Genomic DNA, 12,309 nt, shown 5'->3' on the forward strand with positions numbered 1-12,309 from the left:
TGATGAACAGATGAGATAAATGAAAAACAGTAGTTGGAGCGGGTGGAGCTCAGTGGCTGAGTGCCTGCTTCACATGTACGAGGTCCCAGTACCTCCTAAAAAATATATACTAAAAATATTTTTTTAAAAATAGCAAGATGGAAGATTTAAACTCAGTCATATTAGTGGTTAAATTAAATGTAAATGGACTGAGGTCTCCTGTAAAAAGACAGAGCTTGTCGGACTGGACAACAAACAAGACTTAATTATGTACAGTTAACAAGAGGCCAAGTTTAAATATGAAGTCACAAATAGGTTGGAAGTAAAAGGAGGAGAAAAGATATACCATGTAAACCCTAACCTTAAGAAAGCTGGCAAGACTAGACTAAGTAGATGGACTAGTTAGACTAATGCTCTCCTCCACTATGTTGGGTGATGTGGCAAAGGAAACCTAAGGTTGCTAATCAAATGACCTTAACATAGGGAGATTATAACTGAATATCTGGGTAGGCCCAATACAGTCCCAAGAGTCCTTTAAAGGGGAAAAGGGGATCCGAAAGGAACCAGAGTTTGGCAAAGTGAGAAAGACCTGACCTGATGCCGTTGGCCTCTAGAAGTGAGAAAGACCCAGGAAGTCCACTCTCCCCGAGGCCCTCCGGGCGGAAGGCAGCCTGCCGACATCCGCCTCACCCCACCGAGGTCCGGTCTGGACTTCTGACCTACAGAACGGTGCGAGAATAAATGTGCGTTGTTTTAAGCCACTACTTTTGTGGGTTTGTCACACTGGCCACAGGAAACTAGCGCACAGACTTCAAGACAAGAAGCCTTGTGTGAGCTGAAGAGGGCGTTTCGGCAGGATTTTCATCACGGAGAGGAAAGGAAAAGAAGGCCTTAAAGCGTCGGTGCTTCAGGCAGAGAGCCCGTGGGAAGTCAGTGTACAGAGGCAAGAAAGGATGAGGATTGGGGCTCAGAATCTCGGAAGTGCCACTGGGGAGGAACGTGCAGGGAAGGAAGCAGGCTTGGCTTCCTTCAAGAGAGGGGAGAGCAGGTAGAAGCCAGGACGTGCCTCTTGCAGGCAGAGGTGGGTGGGCAGGTGCTCGGGCCAGGTCATCATCTCACTGACAGATCGTTTTCTGGGAGAGTGAAGAGGGGGCTTTCTGCAGTGTAAATGGGAAAGAGGAGGGGAAGCCAGAGCTCCCTTCAGCAAGAGCCCCGCTCCGATCTTTTTTTTTTTTTTAGGTACCGGGGTCAGGGATTGAACCCGGGACCTTGTGTGTGGGAAGCCGGTGCTCAACCACTGAGCCACATCGGCTTCCCTGAGTTGGTTTCCTCATTGTTTTGCTGGTTGTTTTTAGGAGCCACCGGGAACTGAACCCGGGACCTCCCATGTGGGAAGCAGGCGCTCAACCGCTTGAGCCACATCCGTGCTCTCAGATTTTCTTGGTGCCCACCGTCTGCCCAGCACAGCGCTGGGGCCAGCGCCAAGGTGATCCATGAGCCGAGTGGGCCCACCCCGGGCTGTGTCCGGCGAGGCTTGGCAGGGGACCCTCCGTGCTGTGGGCCTCCCCTGCTGCGTGGCCTTGGGCAATGCCCTTGGCCTCTCTGGGCCTTGGGTCCCTCAGCTTGCCGGGTACCTCTGGGCTGGAATCTGTCCCCCAACCTTGGAGTCCATCATGATGGTCTCTCGTGGGTCCATCCGGGGAGCAGGGCTGGACACTAGACTGTGTCCAGGAGGGCCTTGGTCACTCAGTGAGGCCACCTGTGCTCAGGTAAGGAGGCCTTGTGGGACCCGACAGGTGCTTCACGGGGTGGAGGGTGGGAACAGGGAGATGCAGACTTGGCTGCCGGGAGACTTGGCAGCTTTGCTCTTGTCAGTTAAGACACAGCCATCCCAGGGTCCACAGGATGGAGGAATGGAGAGTGGATCAGAGTGGCCTTACTGATATTCTATTCATGAACTATTGTCATTAGTAATAGAAGAAAATGTGGCACTGGTGTGGAGAAAGTGGCCATGGTGGCTGCTGGGGGTAGGGAGTGGGAGGAAGCGATGAGATGTGGGGGCATTCTGGGGACTTGGCGTTGTCCTGGGTGGTGCTGCGGGGACAGTTACCGGACATTGTATGTCCTCCCATGGCCCACTGGGTGGACTGTGGGAGAGTGTGGGCTATGGTGGGGACCATTGACCATGAGGTGCAGTGGTGCTCAGAGATGTATTCACCAAATGCAATGAATGTCTCATGATGATGGAGGAGGTGGTTGTTATGGGGGGAGGAGTGGGGGGAGGGGGTGGGGGTATATGGGAACCTCATATTTTTTTAGTGTAACATTAAAAAAATAAAGACAAAAAAAAGACAGAAGCTGTGAGAGGCTGTGTGTGGACGTGTGTGCAAGATGCTATCTGAGTCGGGCATGTGCGTGAGGTATGAGAGTGTGTGAGCTGGTATGCGTGTGCGCATGGGAGTGTGTATGCCTGAGTGTGTGTGTGCACATGTGTGTGAGAAGATGTGAGCGCATGCGTGCAGGAATGTGCGTGAGCTGATGGGTACTTGTGTGTGTGCATGTGTGAAACGGTGTGTGCGAGTGTGTGCACGTGTGTATGCAAGGTGATACAAGTGTGTGTGAGTGTGTGCATGCGTGTGCATGCAAGGTGATACAAGTGTGTGTATGCAAGGGAATACAAGTGTGTGAGTGTGTGCGCTTGTGTGCATGGGCGTGCATGCAAGTGTGAGCACGAGTGTGCCTGTGTGCATGCCTGAGGATATACATGTGTGCACATGAGAGATGACTGAGTGTATGTGCTTGTGTGTTCTATGTGTAAGTGTGTGAGTATTCTGAGATGATACATGAGTGTGTTTGTGCACCCACGTGTGCATGTGTGAGTCTCTGCACGTGTGCTCATGCAAGAGATGATTATGCGAATGTGTGTGTGCTGTGAGACGATGCTCGAGCGTGTGTGTACGTGTGCCTGTGGGAGTGTGGGAGCGAGCGCCCGTGTGCCCGTGTGTACATGTTGCACACGTGCGCGTGGACGTGCCCTGGCCGCCGAGCCCGCGCCGCTGCTCCGGGCGCCCTCCCTCGCGGCCCTGCGGGGGGCTCTCTGGGCTTCCGCGGTCCCCCCTTGGAGCGAGCTCCTTATGGCCGTGAACTCGGTGCGGGCCGGCAGCGGGGCCCTCTTCTCAGGCCGGGGAGGCCCTGCGGTGCCCCCACCCGGGCCTGGCACCTGCCCCTGCCCCCTGGGAGGGCCACCTTCGGTGCCCGGGGCACCCTGTTCCTGGGCCACCCGAGCCCCGTGGCCTGCGGCCAGAAAGCCAAGGGCGGCAGGAGCCCCGCGGGCAGCGGCCGCGCTGCGGGGGCGGCGCCGTGTGTTTGTGTCGCGTTCTCATGGCACCCGCCCCGCCCCGGCTTCCTTCCTGCTCGCTCTGTCCCCTGGAGCCCGCCCAGGACGAGGGCAAGTCTCAGAGCCGCGCGGAGGCCGAGCACGTCGGGCGAGGCGAAGGAGAGAGAAGGAAGGGGGGTGGGCGGACACGGGCGCCGGGTCTTTCCTTGGCACCCGCGGGGCCATCCCCCCAGGGGCAGGGGGCAGACGCGGCACCGAGGGGCTGCAAACGCCCCCAGGGCCGATGGTGGAGAGGCCAGAGCCGGCCGGGCCCAGGCCCGCTGCCCATTCCGTAGGCCCGCTGCCCTCTCCCCAGGCCCGCTGCCCCTCCCCGGACCCACTGCCCCTCCCCGGACCCCGCGCCCCTCCCCAAGCCCACTGCCCCTCCCTGGACCCACTGCCCTCCCCAGACCCACTGCCCCTCCCCAGACCCCCCGCGCCTTCCCAAGCCCGCTGCCCCTCCCTGGGCCCACTGCCCACTTGCCAACCGGCCACTCTGGACAGGGCATTCCGCCTCATGGAGCCCCAGCTGTAAAGGGGGTGTCTCGGGAATTACCAGGGAGAGTGTAAGCACCTCAAGCAGCTCTGGCATGAGCAGTGCCCCCCGTTTTGCCCTCGCTGATTGACAAAGTGGGGAAACAGCCCCCAAGCTTGTCTGTCCCCAGGGTTCGCGCGGCTCGCATCCCGTCTGCAAACGCGCTGCCAGGTTGGCACCACAAATGTGGCTCTGGGGACACGGGCGCCCGAGCAGATGTGTCACCGAGCCCAGGGAGGAAGTGTGGCGCCCGCAGGGGCTTTCCTGACGGGGCACCGGCCCGGGGGCGGGGCGCGGCCGGCAGGCAGGTGGCCCAGGGGCGCAGCCGGCAAGGCCTGCACCTCGGGGCTGTGCCCTTCCCTGGGGCCGTGCCCCTCTGTCCCGCACCGAGGACCCTGCCGTCCCCGCGCCAGGGCGGCCAGGCCCTGAGTCACGCGCGTGCCCGGGCGTCCCCTGGGCCTGGCACTCGCCCGCCCAGGGTTTGGCCTCCCTGAAGCGGCACACTGAGGGGTCGCGCCGCGAGGTGACCTGCCCCTCCTGGGCCTGCCATCCCGCGTCGGGCGGGCGCGGGGCTCCGGGCAGCCCCACACGCTGCCCCAGCCGCTGCGCCGGACCCACCTGGAGGCGCCCGAGGACCGCCGGAGCGCCTGCTCAGGGGCGAGGACACCAGGGGCTCGTCGCACTTGGGACTCGGGCCCAAACGCTGTCACCAAGGTCGATAATATCTTAGTGCACTTTTCAAAAAAGTCAAAGTCAAAGCACAAGGAATCCATGACAAACTCTCCAACGAAGACAGGAGCCGACCTGCCGGAGGAGCCGCCCCCTCCCCCCTTCTCCCTCCCCCTCCTCCCCCCCCTCCCCCCCTCCTCCCCCTTCTCTTCCACAGGCGGCTTCCATGGTGACCAGCAGGCAGGGCAGGCTGGTGAGGGCAGGGGCTGCTGAGACACACCGGGAAGGGGGATCCCCGGGGGCGGGAGGCGCGCTTCCTCCAGAAGCCCCTCATCCAGGGCCCGGGCGCGGAGACGCCGCCTCCCAGCAGTTTCCAGGTCCCCGGAGCGGGCCCCGGAGCAGGAGGGAACGGCCCCCCAGACGCCCCCCAGCCTCCTGCCCGCAGCCCCCAGCCTCCTGCCCGCGGCCCCCAGCCTCCTGCGCGCAGCCCCCAGCCTCCTGCCCGCGGCCCCAGCCTCCTGCCCGCGGCCCCCAGCCTCCTGCCCGCGGCCCCAGCCTCCTGCCCGCGGCCCCCAGCCTCCTGCCCGCGGCCCCCAGCCTCCCCACCAGTGGCCCCCAGCCTCCCCACCAGCAGCCCCCAGCCTCCTGCCCGTGGCCCCCAGTGCCCTGCCCGCGGCCCCCAGCCTCCCCACCAGCGGCCCCCAGCCTCCCCACCAGCAGCCCCCAGCCTCCTGCCCGCGGCCCCCAGTGCCCTGCCCGCGGCCCCCAGCCTCCTGCCCGCGGCCCCCAGCCTCCTGCCCGCAGCCCCAGCCTCCTGCCCGCGGCCCCCAGCTCTGGACCCGGCATCCAGTTCATGTCCCACAGTGCCGGGCGCGGCAGCTAAGGAGCGTCCTGCGGACTCCACAGAGCTTTCCTGCACGAGCTGTTTTACGACTCGGGAGCGCACGTGATTGGATTTTCTTTAGGAAAATCCTCCAGGTCGCAGGTGCTGTTGAGGGTGAATGGGGGGAAGGACAGTTTCCTCCACCTGGGAGGACGGGAGAGGCCCCCGGGGCAGGTGACTGCCTCTGGATTTGGGGAGGGGCTGTCAGGCAGGGTCCCGGCAGGGGACAGATGGCACAGTCCTGTTGGGTAATCTGGGGAGAGGTAACAAAGGGGCCATCTGCAGGGACGCAGCAGCCCTCGGGGGGGCCGCGCAGGGCGGCGGGGGTCCCCAGCAGCACAGGAGAAGCCAGAGCCGCCCCAAGTCCCGGCGGGGGAGGGGAGGAGCAGGTGTGACCATGGCGGTGGGAGAGACCCCTCCCGGGGAGGGGCCCGGGCCACGACCCTACTTCCCCACCCCCCGGGGTCTTCTGCCCGCGCTGCCCCACCTGGAAGCAGCAGGCGGGGGAGGCCCAGAGCTTGGGGCCTGAGGCGGGGGAGGCAGCGTGGCCAGGCCCGGCCAGGCCTGCGGGCGCTCGGGCCCCTGCGCCAGCTGGGCCCCTGCCACCTGGCTGTGGGTCTGTACTAAACCAGTTCCGACAGCCAGGGAGTCGGGCTCCTGCCACTCCCAGTCGCTGCCCCCCCAGGACCATGGCTACCCGGTGGCCTCGTACGAGGCGCAGAGCTGCATCAGGGTCTACGCTCCCACCTCCGCCTTGGTTTCCTTGGCCGGAGACGTGGGGAGATGACAACCTGCACTGGCAGCGCGTGGGTGACAGTTTCCCCAAGGCATCCAGCTGCTGCCCCAGGGGCTCTGGGCACCAGAGCATCTGGTCTCCAGGGCTGGGGGCAGAAGAGCCCAGCGGCTCCAGCAGCTTTTCCCACAAAACTTCGCAATGGCTTAGTGGAGGGATCTTTCCCGAAGATCTGTTTCCTCTCACCTGCCAGGCAGCCCTTGGATTAGTCAGGATCAGCTCAGGCCTGATGCAGCAACGAATAAACCCCCAAAACCTCACCGCTCAGTACTGTAGCAGCATGTTTCTCTCCACTGCAAAGCACTTTGCCAAACGGCAGGGCATTGTCTGTGGGGTGACTCAGGGACCCAGGGTCCCTCCTTCTTGATGCCAGCCAGCCTACAAGGGGGGCTGGGCCATAGGGCAGCAGATGGGACAGTTAGAGGACACCACTGTCCCTGCCACTAACACGTGGCTACAGGAGGACAGCAGGGGGTTCTGAAACACCTTCAGGTTGCTCCCATCTCTGTGAAGAACGTTATATTGAAATATTTGTGGAGAAAATACATGAACATACGTGGATATCTAGCTATCTAAATGGAGAGAGAATGAGTAATCTAATGCCGTGCAACCAATTATTCTAAAGCTTAGTAGCTTGAAACAAATCTTGAGGATGTTAGTTTCTGAGGGTCAGGAATTTGGAGCAGTTTAGTAGGTGGTCTTGGCTCAGGGTGTCCCCCAAGGCTGCAGGCAGGACACCAGCTAGGGTGAGTCTCCTGGAGACGCTCGAGGCTGGGGTCCTGCTTCCAGGCTGGCCTCTCGCAGAGCTGCTTGGCTGCTCCCATGACATGGCGGCCACTGTCCACGTGGCAGCCACTAGCTACATGGTGGCTATCCACAGAGTGACTATCCTCATAGCAACTGTCCACGTGGCGGCTGTCCCCACGGCCAGCTGTCCACATAGTGGCTATCCTCGTAGCAGCTGTCCACATGGCAAGCCGTCCTCATGGCGGCTGTCCACATAACAGCTGTCCATGTGGCAGCTGTCTACATCATGGCTGTCCACGTGGTGGCTGGCCCAGAGGCGTGGTCCAGGAGACAGCACAGTGGAAGCCACAGTGCCATTTGTGACCTCGCCGGGTGCCACTCGCCACCACCCAGACCAAGCCAGCCCCAGCGGGGGCAAGGACCCCGGGGAGAGCGGATGCCAGGAGGTAGGCAGGGCCTTGGAACTGGGCCCTCGAGGGCAGAGCTACTAAGCAACCTCCCCGTGGGGCATACCACGCAGTGGCCCTGCCCCACCCTGGCCAGCACCAAGCCCCTTCCCCGCCGCCAGCCCACACGCTGGCCCCAGAGCTGGTGGCCTGCCCAGGTGGTCAGCCGGAGGAGGGAGGGGCGAGGCAAGGGTAGCGCATCCCCCTCTGAAGGCCACCCCGTGAGGGAGGGGAGCAGGGAGTGGGAGAGAAGAGCCATCCAGTGGGCCGTGCCGAGTTGACCCTTAGAAATGACCAGCAGGGCTGGATCTGCCCGACGGGTTTGGGGCAGGAGAGGCTCTCTGCCTTTTTCCGCAGAGGACGGCTGAGAGCAGTGACCGGCAAAGGCCAGCCGGTCTGTGCTCAGGCCGAGTCGAGGCCCCGCCGGCCCTCGCACAGAGAAGCAGAGGCACCTGAGCCGCCCGCTGGTCCTAAAGAACGTCCACTCCCTGCGCAACTGTAGGAAAACTGTCACCGTTCTTGTTGGTGTTTTCAGGAGCTAATTCTAACCCGGTAAATCCAAGGAGAGCGGCAGCCTCACCTGGGCAGGGGGGGCGCTCCTGGCCCCAGGGGAGGGGCCCGCGGAAGCCGTGTGGCCTCTGGGCCTAAAGGACGTGCCCTTTATCTGAACCCCGTTCCTGTGGGGGCGCCCAAGGTAGCCAGGGCCTTGAGAAGACGCTACTCCAGGCGCGGCGTGGGCCGCCCACGTGACAGCCTCCTAGAGGGAGCAGCAGGGCCCACGGAGGAGCGGGCGGCGGGGACCTCGCCACGTGGCCAGGCAGAGACGCACACCACGGCACCAAGGGCCGCGCGAGCCAGTGCCGGGAGGGGAGAGGCCGGCCCCGCTGCCAGCTGGACCGGGGGCGCCGCCCCCCACTGGAGGGGCAAAGCCGAGGCCGCCCCCTGCCCACTCCCGGGAGCCAGCCCCTCGGGCGGCTCTGCTCCCCCTCCTCCGGGTTCCGTGCCGTGGGGGCCCAGGGAGCCACGGCGCCGGGGGTCTGCCGCGCTGGCCCTGGACGTCCACCCAGGATGGCCCAGGCGGCAGGCCCCGCCCGCGTGGCCCGGGGCTCAGGGAGGCCTGGGTGGGGCCGTGAGAATGGCCCCCCTGCCCAGTCCTGGCCGTCATCTGGAGACCACCAGAGGCGGAAGGGCTGGGGGCCGCTGAGCTCAACTCCTCACCTCCCCCGGCTGAGGAGAACGGCATCACAGGAGCAGCCGAGGGAGGGGCGGACACTGGTAAGTGTGTCCCAATGATGTCCTGGCGTCATGCGAGGGGGTACAGAGGAGCCCTGAGCCTGCACCCCGCAACGAGGCACTCACCCACCTGCCGGGAGGTGGGGGCCGGCCTCCTTTCTGCCTGGCTGGGCCGCAGACCCCTCTTTTCCTTGGGGCTGCCCCGTGCAGTTAGAGTGGACACATACGCCATCCACCAGCCACGGTATTGGGCCAGGGATGCCCCGCTGTAAGGGCCCCCGGGACTTCCCGCGGAGCTCCTGGAAAATCAGCCTCTTTCCATCGGGGCTCTTCAGCTGGTAGGACGTAAAAGTGGGATGGCCAAAGCCCCACCCCAGCCCGTGGGGACAGAGCACAGACGAGAAACGCCAAGGCTCAGAAAGAGGGCCTGAGCCTCGGGGTCCTGGATCCAGCCGTGCCTGAAGTTGCACTACGTGCGCTTTCTAGTTACGTGAATTTGAACTGGGTCCTGCACCAGAGGGAGACCGGCGCTCACACAGCAATGCTAAGGCGGGAGGTGCCAAGTGAAGGGTGGGCAGAGGCTCCGTGGCTACCCCGAGGAAAGCGGGCCCGGGTCTGGGGGATGCGCGCACGTCAGTCAGGGTGACCCGAGGGCAGGTGCGGGGGTGGCAGGCGGGGAGGGGGGCTCTGGTGGGGGGTCTGGAAGGAGTGGCCCTGTCCTCCCCACCCCTCTGCCTCCGCCAAGAGTCCCTGGCAGCCCCTACCCAGAGCTGGGCGCCCTTCTCTCACCACAAAATGCCCCCCTACTCCCCCCAGGGCCCCACACCACTGCTCCCCCACATCCCGTGCCCCCCACCCGCCCACCCCTTGTCCGCCATCACCACCTGCACCCGCCTGTCCCGCGAAGAGCCCCGATTCCAGGCCTTTCTGCCCGGGCAGCACGCTGCCCGCCGCCACCCCGGCCCCGTGGGTTTCGGGGCAGCTGACAGCAGGCCTTGGTTCTAACGAGCTGCTGCCTTGATTTATGGGGCCCCATGGCGCTCTCTGGGCAGCCCCGAGGCCCCAGCCTGGAGCCCCGCACCACGGGCCGAGCCTCGGGGTCCCCAGTCCCTGTTCTGCCCCGTTAGCCGTGGCTAGCGAGCACCCTGGGCGGCTGTCCTGTCCCGCCCTCCCGAACCCGGGGCTCCAGCCCGGGCCCCTGCCCTGCTCTAGGGGTGTTACACCCGGCACGGGGGCCGAGTCCCAGCTGCAGAGCCCAGAGGCCGGCGAGGCTGCGGGCCACGGCCGGGGCTGCCGTGAGACCCCGCAGCCAGGCCGGCCTCGACCCCTCGCCTGGCGGGCTGAGGCCTCCGTCCCCGTCGGCGAGCCCGGCTGCTGGCTCCACGGCGTTCCCAGAGGCCTGGCGGCGCCGCCCCTGGCCCTGCCCGGCCCCCTTTACAGAAGGCCCAGGATCCGTCTCTCCTGCGCTGTTATCCGAGTGACAGCTGTGTCTCTGCGTCCCCGAGAGCTGCGCTTAAAGGGCAGGGAGCTGGCGAACGAGCCGGGCACTGCTGAGGCTTCCCAGCCCCCCTGGGCGGGGAGGGGGCAGGGGCAAGTGGGTGTCTCTCAGCGGCCCCACGCGGCCAGGACTAGCCCCGAGACACCCAGAGCCGAGCTGGGGGCCACGGCCCTCAGCCAGCCACCGCCCCGTGGCCTTGTGGGCGAGAAACGACCGGAGAAATGGGACACGGTCCCACCTGCGTCTCCAGGCTTGGCCCAGGACTTGTCCAAAATATGCCAAGAAAAAGTCACCCAGGTTTCAAAGTCAAGGATGCAAGGACACCTGCAGAAGGTGTTTATGTCATAACTCAGGCGAGCAGCTGGGCACACACCCCGCAGCCTTGACTCAGCCGGCCCTGGGGCCAAAGGGCTGTCCAGCGCCCACTCAGGGCACCACCCCGCCAGAGCCGGCCACACCGCAGGTGACCCGGGAGCCCGGCCTCCGGGCCCAGTGGCAGGGTTGTCCGGGTGCAGCATGCTGACCCCGGTGCCCGAGGAAGGGTCCCAGGCCCCCGGTCCCCCACCAGGGCCCCAGCCAGGTCTTTCCAGTCCTGTTTGACGATAAACCAATTTGCAGTAAATGCTCACTTCCTTCTGACTGGGAACACAGCGTCCCGGGGGCCAGCGAGCCCAGGCAGCCGGCCGTTCTCTGGTTTCTGGAGCAGAGAGGTTGCTGGGTCGGGGGTCTGTCCCCTGGGCCCCCCCCAGGTCACACGTGGGACCCCAGCCCCCGCCTCCAGCCTCTCCAAGACAGTGGGTGCCGTGAGAATATCTTGCCTTTCACCGTGCCAGCACAAGGTCAGGGGCACGTGCACATGTTCACACACACTCGCGGCCTCTGCTGCCTAAGCACCCACACCCGCCCACACCTGCCTCGCCTGCCTCACCTGCCCACACCTGCCTCGCCTGCCTCACCTGCCCACACCTGCCTCACCTGCAGGCAGCCTCTGCTGGGGGACTCCCCGCCCCAATCGTGGGGCCAACCACTCTGCACGCAGCCATGCTTGCAGCCGCCGGGGACGTCCTCCGCTCTGCCCCTCACTGGTTTGCGGGGGAGCCGGATGGCCTGGTGGGCAGCAGAGCCCCTCACTGAGGCCAAGACCCCTGCTCGGTGAAGAGGGGCTGGAAGCACAAGGGGCCGGGGCTGCAGTGGCCCCTCCCTCCAGCACCCAAGGGCAAGAGTGGGTGCTCAACCCCGCCAGCACCTGCCCGCCCCCCCGCCCGCTCTGAGGGGGCTTCTCCCACATCATGGGACCCCCAACACCATGAGAGGACTCTCTCTTGCGGGGGGCTTGTCCTCACCCCACCCGGGTGTCCTGCAACCCCCACCCCCAGTGTCCCCTGCCCAACGTCACCACTGAGTGAACGGCTGGGACATCCCGGGGGGGAGAGGAGCTGCCCCACCCTGCCCGGGGGTCCTGCCCCTGCCTGCGGTGCCTGCTGACCTTAGGTCCAGCATGGGCAGCTCTGGAGCAGGCCCTCCCCCTCTGGCCTCAGTTTCCCCATCGGCGTCCTGAGGGTGCTCTCCATGTCCTTTCCAGCTGGACCTCCCGCTGCTGTCAGCCCCCGGGCAGCGTCCACAATCCGGTGGGAGGCCGGGGCCCTGAGGGGATGGAGGCGCCCTGCAGGGGCACGTGGGGCCACCAGTGCCCGCGTCTGCTCGGCCACTCGGGCCACACCGACGCGTCACAACCACGGCCTCCCGGCCGGGCGCCCTCACATGCCGGGGACGGGCGGGTCGGACGCTGCCTGCCCCCCGCAGAAGGCCAAGGGCCCTGGCGGCGCCCCAGCCTCAGCCCAGGCCTCTGAGGGTGGGAACCCCACTTCCTGCCCGAGCAAGAGCGAGCCGGGCGCAGCAGCCCGTGCAGGGCAGGGCCGGGGGCCCGGGGAACGCGGCCGTGGCGGGGTGCAGCCACGAGAGCAAGGGCCCAGCGCCACGCTTGGGGTTCCCCAGGAGGTTCCGGGGCCCGCAGCCCGCCGGCCCCCGCCCTCGCCCCCTCCCCCGGATCCGCCATGCCGGCCGCACCACTTCCCCCACGCGTCTTCATTTCCCTGTTCCTGGAGGAGGGAAGTCCAGCCTGGCCCGGGCCCAGGCCAGGGCGGCTCCCG

At 65.1% G+C, this 12,309-nt stretch overlaps 1 long non-coding RNA gene across 1 annotated transcript; it reads left to right on the top strand.

Moving 5' to 3' along the window:
* The first annotated feature begins 6,040 nt into the window (after nt 1-6,040).
* Nucleotides 6,041-9,308, top strand: LOC131278387 (uncharacterized). The gene is made up of 3 exons (XR_009185703.1): nt 6,041-7,428; nt 7,786-7,980; nt 8,123-9,308. It is a non-coding gene; the product is annotated as an uncharacterized lncRNA (long non-coding RNA).
* The last annotated feature ends 3,001 nt before the right edge of the window (nt 9,309-12,309 follow it).

This window comes from Dasypus novemcinctus, chromosome 4, assembly GCF_030445035.2.
Source record: "Dasypus novemcinctus isolate mDasNov1 chromosome 4, mDasNov1.1.hap2, whole genome shotgun sequence".
NCBI classification, from domain to species: Eukaryota; Metazoa; Chordata; class Mammalia; order Cingulata; family Dasypodidae; genus Dasypus; species Dasypus novemcinctus.